Below are 14087 nucleotides of genomic sequence, written 5' to 3'. Positions count from 1 at the left end.
CCATGCCGAGGGGGGGGGGGGTGAGGAAGGGGCGGGGTCTTTGTGGAGGGGTCATGAGGGGGAGGAGAGAGGACGGGGAAATCCCAGTGGCCTGGGCCCTGGTGGAGCCTTGTGGTCCAGGAGAGAGGCCTGGGGGGCTCAGTGGGAGGAGAAAGAGGGGAGGGGGTGGAGGTGGCCGCTCGGCTGCCCTGGGCACATCCTGCAGGCCCGAGTTTAAAACCACTCCTTCTCAACCACTCAGACAATCACTCCAAATACAGGGGAGAGTGACATCATTTTAGAGAGAGTTGCATCTACTTCAGTTATTTTTTAAGTCACCTGTTGGTAAACTGTGGTATTTTCCTTGGTAGTCGTCATACCTAACTGCACACTTGTTATGACAGTGGGTCTGAGCTGCAAGCTGCGAGCTGAAAACAGCTGTTGGCTGGTGCAGACTTTCTACAAAGTGCATGTTGCCACGTGGCCTTGCTGCCTGGGGGAGGGGGAGGCGTAAGGAGGATTCTCGTTTCTAACCCAGCACAGACTTGGGGCTTGATAGCTGGCGCTGCATCCTCAGCGGTTGTCTTTCTTTCTGCACGTTGCAAAACCGTCTGCGGGGCAAAAAGAAGGCGACTACACAGCCCTGGGGTTCTTGCGTCGGATGCCACAAGCACCTGTAAATGGTGAATTTCAGAAACACATAGATGTATATGGAGAACTTAAAAAAAGCAGGTATAGAAGCACACATGTCTATGGTAGCCACGGATTTAACACCATGTATGTGCATGTACACACACACATGTAAACATATATACACACGCATGGCTGGAATGCATTTGCCACTGTTTTTTCAGTTCTATTTGTGACTTTTCTGATAATAAACTGCTCTCCAGCACAGCAATGCTGGATCTCTCATAAATATTTATGGTGACATTTGGTGCCCCTGAAAGCAGCCCCTTTCTCCATGTGACAAAGCACTAGGGGAAGTGACAGGCAGGCCCCTGTCTGCCTTTCCAGTCTGCCGCGGCAGCAGGCCCTGGCACGTCTCGGTGGACAGGCTAGGACGTGCTGTCCCTCGCTGCTGGGGGGGAGCTCAGGGTACAGCGTCTACAAACAAGATCTCTGCCGGCTGCCCTTGCGTAGGTGCTGTGTTGGCGCGTGGAAATAAAAACAGCATTTCCAGTGTATCGGGTGTGCCCCGCACTCACTCACACCTGGACGACCCACAGCAAAGCAGCGTGCAGGGCGAGGAGAGGTATGTGGGAACACTGCACTTCCTGCTCGGTTTTTCTGTAAACCTAAAACTGCTCTAATAAAAGAAAATTTTTGGATTTAAAAGGGGTGGGGGAGTTGGATGGTGTTTGGGAACAGAAGAATTAAAGCCACCAGCCGTTCTACCTCCAAGGAAGCCTGGTTATACCTTTATTTCATGAACATGCTGTTTACCAGGGACGGGATCTGTGTCCGCTTGGTTCCAAGTGTGACCTTTGACCAGCCGAGGGCCCACAGGGGCCAGAGCCTTGCTGAGTGACACACCAAAGGACACTCATCCGAGTGTCTGTGCTCAAGGGATTTGGAGCATATCTGAAGGGGAAATTATATTTGTTATTGCATTTTTCTGCTTTTTTAAAAATCACAGTGTTTTCGAGTTCATTAAAGTTTTGAAAACGCAGAACAAAAGGAAAAACGAAATAACTGTCAGCTATCCAATCACTTTTGAAATATGTATTATCAAGATTGGGGTGTCTATTTTTCTCAGTATTTTCGTATGAGTACCTGTTTACGTTTTTCCCAGTTAAGATGACACTGAATTTGCAGTTTGGATGTTTTCTTTCTTTGCATTCACCACTACACCATGCTTTTCCCCATAGTGTAAAATATTCCTAAAATTACAGATTTTGATGGCTGTATTGGTGGTCACCACATGTATCATAATGTATTTAACTCTTCCCTTTTTATGGGTGTCAAAGTAGCTTTCAGGTTGGAATTATTATGAATTATCCTTCAATAAATGCAGACAGCTTCTAAAGGGTAAGATTATTAGGTTAAAGATAAATTCTTAATGCTCTTGATAAATATTGCCAAACCTACCTCATCAGCTATAGATGTTGATGTTATATAACCAACAATGTGATAGAACACTTAATGTTAGGCATTTAAAACATATTTCCCCACTTAATAAGTGAACTTTGATATCTCATCTTCCTTTATGTTTTGATATCTTCAATTATTATTGGGATTAAACATGTTTCCATTGGTTGATTGGCCATTGCAGTTCTTTCACTAATTTCCTGTTATGGTAATTGTTGACAGTTTTTCCCAATACCTATTGAAATGGGTTTTTTTTCCTCTTGGCTTGGCATTAGCTCTTCACACGCTGTGTTAATTTTGCCCTTTTTCCCCACTCTGACTTAACTGCCGTGGTATCTGGGCTGTCTGTGAATTTGCAAATAAAGCCAGGAAGGACACGGGTCTGAGGGAGGAATCTTACAGGACACCTAATCTCTTCATTATATAAGTTATTTTATTTTAGAGACTTCACATAATTTCTTCAAAATCTGAGAGCCAAGTAATGACAAAATGGGACTAGAACTCAGAGCTCTAGGCACCAAACCCGTGTTCTTTTCACTAAGTTACGTTGCTTGGCTTCAGGTAAAGCAGATGATTTTCATGCACTGTGACCCAGGTGACAGCCGGGAAGTCCAAGCTTCCCAAGTGTGGGGAAGTCCCTGCTTCCTGATATTGAAATTAGGATGATTCAATACCCTCATCCCAAATATGGCTCAAAAAGACAAATAAACTAACCAAAAAATCCACCCAGCCACCACCACTACCACCTGTAACAGCTGGGGCAATGTTGCTGTTTCCTTTTTCTGCCCCACGTTCCCTGAAATATTGAATACACCGACTTTGTGTTGTTTCCATTTAAAATCACCCACACGATGTAGTTGCTTGTGCGTCCTGGGCCCTTACCTAAAAACTGGAAAAGCAATCAACATGAAGCAGTGATCTCCTTCCAAGTGTCCCACACTGTTCACTGAGAACCCACGGTGCGCTGGGCACTCCCAAGACACAGGGGCCAATTCAGGAAGAAAAGCAGCTCCCGTTTGGTGGTGCAAAAAAAAAAAACAAAAAAACTAGTGCTTTGAGAAAACTACCTTTTATTTAACTAATGTGTTGAGTTGCTCACATCGAGGTAGAATTCTTACGAGAGGTCATGGGATAATGTTGAGGGTTGGGTGGAGCATAAGGGAGGCTTAATGTTAAATGTCAGTTTCTAGGTCTCCAGGGACTCAGACCCTCCTCCTGGCCCCTCCCCCCCTCAGGCCCTCCCCCTCCACCCCCTCCTGTCACCTTCCCCTCCTGCCTGCACACCCTCACTAACCACCCCCTTACCCACGAAGGAGAGGCACTCTCTCGGCCCATTTGGACCTTCCTGTTAATGACCTAAAGGCGATTTCCCACAATCGCGGTAGCCAAACTGTTTCAAGTTTTCCTAATCAATAATCATTTCTCTCTCTAAAGACCTCTGCTGGCAATTCTCAATGTAACATTTTTTTCCTCCTCTCAGACCACATGATTCAAATTTCCTCTTTTAATCTATAAATAATATCCTTGGTAATATACCCTGAGAGTGCTGATAACTTGCAAGGCACCATGCGAGGCAATTATGCTAAACGCCACTTAATTCAACTCGGAAAATAACCGTGTGAGATAGGTATTATTATTGCTATTTTGCAGGAACCGTAAATAAATTGCCCTTCGTTTCACAGATGGTAAATTGCAGAAGAAGCATTTAATCGCCAGTGTGTCTCATTTTAAGCCCCTCACTCTTAACAAAAACTCTCAAAAATGTTTAGAGAACTCCAAGAAGTTAAATAATCTCTTCATATCTCTAAGCTTCAGTTTTCTCACCTAAAAAAAAAAGCACAAAAAATAGTAATGAAACCCCTTCCTCTGAAAGATTCCTGTGAGCACCGGAGGGGATTGTATATGGAGGTGGGTACGTCCTCCTGCCTCCCTCCAGGGTGGGGCCTGTTTCCCCTCCCCTTGAATCACCTTGTCACTTGGTTTGACAACACGATGCAGTAGAAGTGACGCTGTGACATTTGGGGCAAGCTCCTAGGAGATCCAGATTCACTCTCTTGGAGCCCTGAGCACCGTGGAAAGAAGCCACCTGGTCTACCAGAGCCAGCAGCCATGTGGATGGGAACTGAGGACCCAGGTGGGGCCCCAGCCTGGGAAGGAGGCCTTCTCAGACCTTCCAGCCCAGCCCCACAACTGCCAGCTGAACGCAGACTCATGAGTGACACCCGCGGGACCTGCAGAAGGACCCCCAGTGAAGATGGATACACTCTTGCTCAAAGTCCTTAAGTTTGTTTGTGTGACGCAGGTCTGTACATGTTTTGTCTGGTGGCCAAGAGTGGATGTCCAGCAAATGGAAATGTCATTCCTGTCCCTTCCCTCCCATCATTGGGAGAGACTAGACCACACTCAACAGGAGGGCAGGAAAAGTGTGTTTTCCCCTGTTCTGTTCCCAGTGTTTGTGCTGCACATGGCATCAGAAGATGTTTGAAGAAAAGCAACTCGACTCTGTATAAAGGACTAAGCCTCAAGATCTGTTTAAATTTTCCGACTGGCCTTCAATCAACTTGAGTTTGAGAAATGATGGCCACACAGCAGACTTGTATAAACAACTTTAAGTATCATGTGTCCACTAATTACATTGTAAATGCAATGTAAAATTTTATATGTTGCTTACCATATTTGGACTAATTGAAAGCTATTCTAAAGCAAAATCCTAGACCAATCTCTACATCTGTGGTGTCAAACAGACTCTCCTATATCCCTTTGTCGTTTATGTGCTGTCTTGCATCAGCTCTTGCATTATTTGGAAACTTTTCTATTTTTCCACTTACATGCTCAGGTGTTTACGAAGGACTGACTCCTTGAGAACCAGGGCATGCATCATAATTTCTTGACACCCATTGTAATACTTAGCAGAGTCCTTGGCACATAGAAGGAGCTCAGTCAGCGTGTTAAGAGCCAGAGGAGTCTTAAAAATATTTCCTGATGATCACAAGTTAGCACAAGTTATTTCAAATCAGACAAAGATTTGCTCTAGGCTCATGAAAGGAAAATAATTTCTAACAAGAAAAGGAGCAGATTTGCTCCTTTTATAAAAAAATGGAGGGCAGATGTGTGTGTGTGTGTGTGTGTGTGTGTGTGTGTGTGTGTGTGTGTGAGTATTTACCTCTCTGATGGTTATTTATGAACATGTGAGTGACCTTAGGCTGGAATTGGATGGTTGAGTATTGCCAAGAGTGAAAGACAGCAACACAATGAAATTTTTGGTGTAGAATGTTCCCTTTTCATTTACTGCAGGCTAAGCCAACTGTACTTATTATGCCCCATAAACAACAGCAACAACAAAAAAACACCCCATAAAAATTAAATTGTGAAACCTAAATTATTTATGTGATTTCATTTGTTGGATGCATTTTGTGCCATTGAGCCTTTCTAATGTCATAAGACTATTAGGAACTGTAATAATCTTCAGGGGATGTAAGATTTATCAACCCTTGCAGGATGGGCTGAGAGCCAAGGAAGGAGATTAAGGGGTACTGGTGAAATTAATCAAGTTTCTCTCTGTGTGCTGGCCAAGAGAATGCATGGGTTACTCTTCAAGCGTTTTACACAGTAGGAACACAATTTGACCACTACCATATGTTGAATTTAGAATTACATGTTAGTCTTTTCCAAAAATAATCCCATAAAAATGTCAATACTTTTATCGACTAATAGCTCTATCCACTAAAAAGGGGGTTTACATACAGAAAGTGAAAGAGTGTTGATATTCACTAGCTCACTGGGAGACATTACATTTTCATCCTGCTGCAGGAGCCAGGCTGGCTGATCTGCAAAACAAGAAGGCTGATGGAGAGACACAGTGAAGAGACTCCACTCCATCATTGTTTTCTTTACCATAAAAGGAACTGGCATATGTTCCCTTGTGACATGTAAATGAGCTACGGTCAGTGGCCTTGAAATATAAGCTTTTCCTTTTCACTTGAGGCAATGTTGAAGTTTTCTGGAATAGATAGAAGCCATCATTCCATTTCTAACACAAAATGAAAGCATCATTGTGGGAGCAATTTTGGAAATGTATGAACTTCATAAAATGTTCCATTTTCCACATTGTGGGTTTGGCTGCACAATCAGATCATCAAAGCTCAGGAAAACCACCCATTGAGGCTCCAACCCTTTATTTGTATGATATTAATAAAGAATAAGGTATTTTCCATATTGCTTATTGATCAATAATGAGACAGGAAATAAACACATCACATTCTATGCCATCCAAAACCAAAGAAAGAGGCAGCCAGAAGTTTCAGCGATATCTCCCAGTGAAGCTGCTACATATTTATCGCTAAAAGCATGTCTTCAATTTCCACGTGATGAGGCTTAAAAAGACTCTTCATTAGGTTCACATTAAAGTGACTGCCTTGTCATATGAGGAAAAAAATTGGAATTTAAGTCTGTTGGTTGCCATTTTCCTTCCAAATTGAACGAGCGGCTCCAGTTCACTCTAAAAGAACGTAACTGTCAGAAATAAACTGACACCATAAACTATTGTGAACACATTGATGTGCCTTTTTTTCAGATCTAAATAATGGGTGGCTTTGGAGGAAAATCAGATTTTACTTTAAGAATGACTTTTGGGATCACCGAAAATACCAAGAACCTTAGATTTTCTCTCTGACAGAGTCAGAAGGATCCTAATGTTTCTCAATCAGGGACACAGCTCGGTAACCAGTTCTTGGTTGGTCAGGTAGATGGACTCCGACCCACTGACCAGGTGTTGAAAGAAATAAGGTATATAATAGGCAAGTGAAAAATGCTCCAATTTTGTGAAGTAGCTTGGAACTGTTCTCCAGTTGACGTTCACCATTTCCTCACCAGACATGTGGGTTTTCCAACTGAAAGAACTGTGTTTTCTTCTACAGAGATACCCAGATACCCAAAACTAAAGTCAACCCTCAAATAACATGTATATGGGGTGTTTTGTTTGTGTGTGTGGGGTGTGTGTATATGTGAGTGTGTCTCCCACACAACAAAGGCTATATAACCTAATTCAACCAAAGGGTGCAAGAGGAGGGGAGAGGGAGACAAGAGATGTTTTTGTTTACTTTTTTTAAAATTAAATACTTTATTTTTTTAGAGCAGTTTTATATTCACAGCAAAACTGAAGGGAATGTACTGAGATTTCCCATGTACACCCTGAACCCACGTACCCACAGCTTCCCCACTAGCAACATCCCCGATCAGATGGTGCGCTTGTTACAATTGATGAACCTACATTGATTGGCACGTCATCATCATCCAAAGTCTATAGTTCACAGTAGGGTTCTCTCTTGGTGTTGTACATTCTGTGGGTTTGGACAAATATATGACATGTATCCATCATTATAGTATCACACAGTATTTTCACCACCCTAAAAATTCTCTGCCTATTCATCCCTACATCTCCCCAAACCCCTGGCAAACCTTGATCTTTTTACTGTCTCCATAGTTTTTGCCTTTTCCAGAATGTCATAGAGTTGGAATTATACAGGATGTAGCATTTTCAGATTGGCTTCTTTCACTTAGGAATAAGCATTTATGTTTCCTCCATATCTTTTCATGGCTGCTAGCTCATTTCTTTTTAGTGTTGGATGAATAATATTCCACTATCTGTATATACCACAGTATTTATCCATTCACCTACTGAAAGATATCTTGGTTGCCTCCAAGTTTTGGGCAATTATGAATAAAGCTGCTATAAACATACATGTGTAGTTTGCTGTGTTGACTTGTTTAAAGTCTTATTTTGAAATAGTTGTAGATTCACAGGAAGTTGCAAAGAAAATGCAGGAAGTTCCTTTGTATCCTCCACCTAGTTTCCTCCCGATGGTTGCATCTTACGTAATTATATACAATGTCAAAACCAAGAAATTGGCATGGATACAATGCACGTGCCTAGTTCTGTGTCACTTAATCATTTGTGCAGATTTGTGTAACCACCACTGTAATGGGTACACACGATACTTCACCACCACTGAGTGGTGCTACCTCCTACCAGCAGTGCTACCTGTTGATTTTTGTCCCCCAAAAAGATGTGTTCAAGTCCTCACCCCCAGTACCTGTGAATGTGACCTTATTTGGAAATAGGATCTTTCCAGATGTAATCAAGATGAGGTGGGGTCATTCTGGATTAGAGTAAACCCTAAATCCCATGCCTGGCATCCTCATAAGAAGAGAAGAGACACACACACACACACACAAGCAGGAAGACCGTACGAAGACGGAGATGGATATGGAGTGATGCATCACAAGCCAGGGAATGTCAGGGATTGCCAGCAGCTACCGGAAACTGGAAGAGGCAGGGAGGCATCCCAGTTCTCCCATGATTTTGGATTCCTAGACTCCAGAACTGCTAGAGAATAAATTCCTATTTTTTTAAGCCACTTAGTTTGTGATCATTTGTTATGGAATCCCTAGAAAACTAATGCATGCCTCTTTATAGTCACACCTGTCACTCCCCTGTCCACCCCACCATCCCTAACCCCAGGCAGCCATCATCTGTTTTCCATTTCTCTAATTTTGTCATTTTGGTAACGTTATATTGGTGGGATCACACATAAGTGATCTGTTAAGATTGGCTCTTTGCTCTACATAATGACCTTGAAATCCATTCACATTGCAGGTACCTGTAACTGACTTTTTAGCTGAGAAATAGTCCATGGTGTGGATGTACCACAGTCTGTTTTACCATTCACCTACTGCGGCACATTTGGTGGTTTCCAAGTTTTGGTTATTACAAATCAAGCTGCTGCAAGCAGTTATGTACCTTTATTTGTGCAAACATGAGTTTTCATTTCTCTGGAGTAAGTGCCCAGGACAGCAATTTTGGGCCACATGATAAGTGTATGTTTAGTTTTTCAAAGAAATGGCCACACTGTTTTCCAGAGTTGACGGTGTACCTTGTTATATACCCACCAGCAACGTATGAGATTCAGATTCTCCACATCCTCACCAGCATTTCATGTTGATGCTGTTATTTAGCTGATCTAATAGGTGTGTAGTATAACCCATATGGTTTTTAAACCTGCATTTCCCTAACAGCTAGTGATGTTGAACATTTTCCCGTGTGCTTTTTTGCCATCTACATACCCTTTTCAGTGAAATGTCTCTTAATGTCTTTTGCCCATTTTCTAATTGGTTTTTTTTTTAAATGTTGAGTTTAAGAGTTCTTCATATAATGTAGATACTAGTCCTTTGTCAGATATGTGGTTTACAAATCTTTTCTCCCAGTCTGTAGCTTGTCTTAACTGGGTCTTTCTCTTAACAGGGTCTTAAGGCTCTTAACAGAGCCTTTCACAGAACAAAAGTTTTTAATTTGATGTCCAGTTTACCGGGTTTTTCTTTTATGGGTTGTGTTATTGGTGTCATATCTAAGAACTCTTCACCAAATCCTAGGTCCTGAAGATTTGTTCCTATGTTATTTTCTAAACATTGTATGGTTTTATGTTTTACATTTAAATCTATGATCCATTTTCACTCAATTTTTGTGTAGGTGTGAGGTTGAGCTTCCGTTTTTTTGTCTGTAAGTAATTTCTCCATGGCTTTGTTTACTTATATCCTTTTTACTCTGCAATTAAAGTACATCTTTTTTTTCCAGTTATTCCTCATTCTTCCTTATTTTGAGAGATGTATAATATCTCCTATGACAATAAATATATATATAAGGGCTAGTGAAAATTTGGTGTCCAAGAAATAAATGTCTGTGTGGAGATTTTGATTATTTTTAACTTTTATTTAATGACTGACCAGTGTACTTTTAGAAATACACACCAATCTGGCAATCGCTAACAAAGTTCATGTCTCCCAGGAGTTGACCTGATGCAACCTTAGGAAGCTAGTACCCTTACCAGAGCAGGTGTCTATAAATCCAGACAGTCATAAGAGGTTTTTTTTTAAAATTATCAGGAAACTGTGTGTGAAACAAAGCAACATATAAGAAAGAAGAAAACCTTTGAAAGGATAGGAAGTTAATATGACATCCAGGAAGCAGTTAGACCTCAGTTGAGAATGATCAGAGCAGCAAGGAAGGAAAAGGGCTGTGTGCACCAGGGGCTTTCTCCCCAAGGGAGCACGGTGGAGCCCAGGTTGTTAGCTTTAGTCACCTCTGAGGATGAAGCCCTTTGTCTCCACTGGGTTACCAGACATCCTCCTAGTATCTATGGGAAGATCCTTTCAGAATTGCCCTCAGTCACATAGAAAATACTAATAATTATCATTCTTTAAAGTCATGCGTGCACACACGCACAGGCATATACACACCGTTATCAAAAATGCCGACATGCTAGTTGGACATTCCTGATTCACCATACCTGACTGAATCTGACTTTTGGCCGTTTTGTAAAAATCAGTGTGACTTTCATAGGATACGCTGCTAGGGTAAATTTTTTTTTTTTTAATTGGGCTTTAATTAAGAGAAAGAGAGAGGGAGAGACAGAGAGAGAGAGAAGAAGAAAAGAAAGAGAGGAAGAAGGAAGGAAAGGAGAGGAAGGAAGGAAGGGAGGGAGGGAGGAAGAAAGGGGGAAAGAAAGTCCAGGCTGCCTCATTTGGGAAGTATGCATCCTTCCAAAGGGATTATCCTGAAGGAGGCAACCACTTTTTAGTGTGTACCTTTGAGTATGTTTCTTTAAAATCCATAAACATTGCTTTATTTTGTTTTTCTTGAAAAGTGGTAATATTTAATTAAACATACTTGGGGAAAGTTCCCTGACTAAATTTTCTTATTAAAAAATGTTTCTTTCCAGGGACTTCCCTGGTGGTCCAGTGGTTAAGACTTCACCTTCCAATGCAGGGAGTGTGGGTTCGATTCCTGGTTGGGGAGCTAAGATCCCACATGCCTTGCAGCCAAAAAACCAAAAAACAGAAAACAGGAGCAGTATTGTAACAAATTCAATAAAGACTTTAAAAATGGTCCACATCAAAAAGAAAAATCTTTAAAAACAAAGTGTTTCTTTCCAGATTTCAGTTCAACTGGACATCCCCCCACTCCCCATATTATTTTTGGAGCTTCATAGGTTTTCCTTGGCCAGGAGAAGAACATTGTGGTACAGTGAAAAACTACGGGCAGGACTTTCATATAAAGGGAGTGGATAACACACATTTATTTTGGCCCTTCCTTGAACTCCCACTGTAAAATATGGAAAAAGATTTTTTGAAAGATGTAAACTCACAAATTTTCTTTTAAAGAGGGTAAGAAAGAAAAGCAGCTACATTTTGGAAGCTAAGCAGAGACATTTCCATTTCCAGAAATAAGACACATCAGGGTATTCAGATCATCTTCCCCTTTGAAAGTGATAAAATGATGATTCAACTCTAAAGAAGCTTATTTTTAAATTACTGACTAGCTGACAGGATAAGTAATTATCAGGATGGACTCTAAGCCTGTAAGCAGAGGGGTTAGCCAGGCACCAACAGCTTTTGTCCTGCCGCCACCAGCTAAGCCAAGCAAAGATAAAACTCCGTGGGCTCTTAAAGTTTGGAGCCATGCAAAAGTGGGGCTTCACAGGAAGCCATGCCCTCAAGGTGCTGGTATCAGAAGGGGCCACACTCTCAGAAGAGTAGCTACGAAATAAACCCCACCCGACACACAGAATCAACTCTTGCACCTGGAAGAAAAGGGAATGTCCTAAATCTGATAAGGGGCAGATACAAAACAAAGTGAGACAAAGACAAAACAAAAACCTACAGCAAAATCCTACCTATCGTTAAATGTTGAAATCTGCCCCTTTCAGATCAGAAGCAGGACAGGAGCGATTGCTCTCTCCTCAGCATCACGGAGGTGCCAGCAGTGGAAGGTGTAAGACAAATAAGCATGAGGGTTGGGAAAGAAAGAACAAAACTGTCTCCTTGAAACTGAGCAGGACCCTATGGGGCTCCTGGGCACAGAAGCCTTTCTGTTCCCCATTTCTTGTTGGTAGGGAACAGACTGCAGCCTCCGTGACCTTCCCTGAGTTCCAAAGGGCAGATTGGAACAGTTGCTAATCAAGGGAGGAGCAGCTAAGAAACCACCTGAGGCAAGATTAAAGGAACCGGAGAAGCTCAAGAGGAAGATTACCTGAGACCAGATTAGAGGGGTGCGGCCCTGCACACACCCTAATTTTATCAGCAACCCCGCCCTTGAACTATTGCTGTAAAACTCCTCATCAGATCTCCCTGGGTTGAGACACACAGTTTTTCGGGGCAAGAGCCTGCTGTGTTCCCCTTTGCCTGGCAAAGCAATAAAGCTGTTCTTTTCTACTTCACCCAAAACTCTGTCTCCGAGATTCGATTCCACACGGCGCACAGAGGCTGAATTTCGGCATCATTCCAAGAAGGAAAAGAATGAGGATGCTCCGACAGCCACTTTCCAGCCTGGCCCCGCCGTGGACTCAGGCTGTGACCTTGGGCAGCTTCTCGCTGGACTTCAATTTCTTCACCTGTGAATTAGGATTAACAAAGCCCTAAACTATGTTAGCTGGTTGTAACACCAAAATGAATAAGAGCAACAAAAAGAGAATTGCAAAGATTTATGCACTATACAAAGATAGGATATTGTACATATTACTTTTATCCCTGGTATAGTTTTGTGTTTAGAGATTCATAGAGTAAACGAAATAATGTGACAGATTTTGTGGCAATCATTGGTTCACCCATATAATTTATTCATTCCGGGCAATTTTGTCCTTTGTATTCGTTGGAAATAAAAGACCCGCTGGAAAATCAAATGTTTTCATGGAAGAGTTGATGCAACAGTATTCTCCTAAATTTATTTAATAAAAGGCCGATTCCAAAGAGAACTGAGAAAATACATTCTTAAAAATAAGAGTGTGACGGATGCAAAAGAATGTATTCCTTTGTGTACTTATCTGTGGGAGAGTTGCATCTTCATTATGCAAAAATGAAGAGCCCTCAGGTGTCCTCAAACAGAGGGAGATAACACAGGTGTGCCTGAGAAATACTGTGGATAAATGTAAACTCACTGTAGAAAGACAGTATGAGGCAAAACTTTGTTTAGGTTGAAGGACTCTAGCAAAAGAGATTTAAATCAGAGAAGCACCAAAGAATCTTATCACACTGAGATCGCCCCCTAAGGCCAACCTGAAGCAAAAGACTTTATAGGAGATTTATATCAAAGAAAAGCTTTTATCAGCTTTTTAGATAGCTTCGATTTAACTTGCAGTAACAATTGGATTCTCCTCCAACCCTGGGATTTTTCTTGTGTTTGAGAGAAGGAAGAGGGTGGGAGGGAGGGACTGGTGATGAAAATGTAATAGAGATGAGATGAGGCTTAAGGAATGTTTTATTTTATAACAATTTTTTAAAATATTATTTGAGTTGTGTCTCATGCCTATTTTAACAATGATTCTTTTAACTGGGAATTTATTACAAGCAAATATTATACTCATAACTATTCTTCAGGTATCATATACACATTAAGCTAAGAGCACCCATTAATAATTCAAAAGTTTCATTCCCTTTCATCCTATTGTCTAATACTTAAGATGTTAATGTGAAGAGAAATTGTGCAAATAGCATTCTCCTGTTACAATATTAAAATAATGGAAGGATATGCGCTCTCAACCCTTTTACGAAAATCATGAGCAGTCAAGTAGGAAATGAGAGCCATGTCAGTCATACTAGAATAATCCCTCCAGTTGATTCTGGCCTCTTATCAAGTGTTCACTTTTGCACAGAATGGTCCTTTCTCACATGTACATTTCTTTCTCCCTTCCCTTCTGCAGCCTGTCCCCAGATGCTTGTAAACAGTTGTGCCTGCAAGTAAGCCAAGAAGCCTTCTCGAAAACATCGCACATGGCGCAGCAACTGGCCCCGCCTCCATCAGCAGATGCCAACAGCGTTTTCGTTTCCTGTTCTTGAGATGCTTTGGTCATCAGTGAAATCTGTGTGAGATGTAACAACAAACGACAGTGACAAGGAATTATCTGATTTACATGTTAAGTCACATGCCAGGAAGTTCTGTTGATCAGCTCTGCTCTGTATTTCTCTGT

General features: G+C 41.6%; 1 long non-coding RNA gene across 4 annotated transcripts in view; it reads left to right on the top strand.

The window, feature by feature from the left end:
• Window positions 1–219: 219 nt before the first annotated feature.
• Window positions 220–14087, top strand: part of LOC309625969 — a 33726-nt gene continuing 19858 nt past the window's right edge. For 2 of the 4 annotated variants that reach the window (XR_014242852.1, XR_014242853.1), the window contains exon 1: window positions 2845–14032. This is a non-coding gene — a long non-coding RNA (uncharacterized lncRNA). Of the gene's footprint in view, window positions 1235–2844; window positions 14033–14087 lie in introns of those variants that run through there. The other 2 variants (XR_014242850.1, XR_014242851.1) reach the window with 2 other exon arrangements.

Source organism: Balaenoptera borealis (genome assembly GCF_965194805.1).
Source record: "Balaenoptera borealis genome assembly, chromosome: 3".
Taxonomy (NCBI): Eukaryota; Metazoa; Chordata; class Mammalia; order Artiodactyla; family Balaenopteridae; genus Balaenoptera; species Balaenoptera borealis.
Note: the sequence above shows the minus strand (reverse complement) of the source record. Positions and strands in the feature narration are given on the sequence as shown.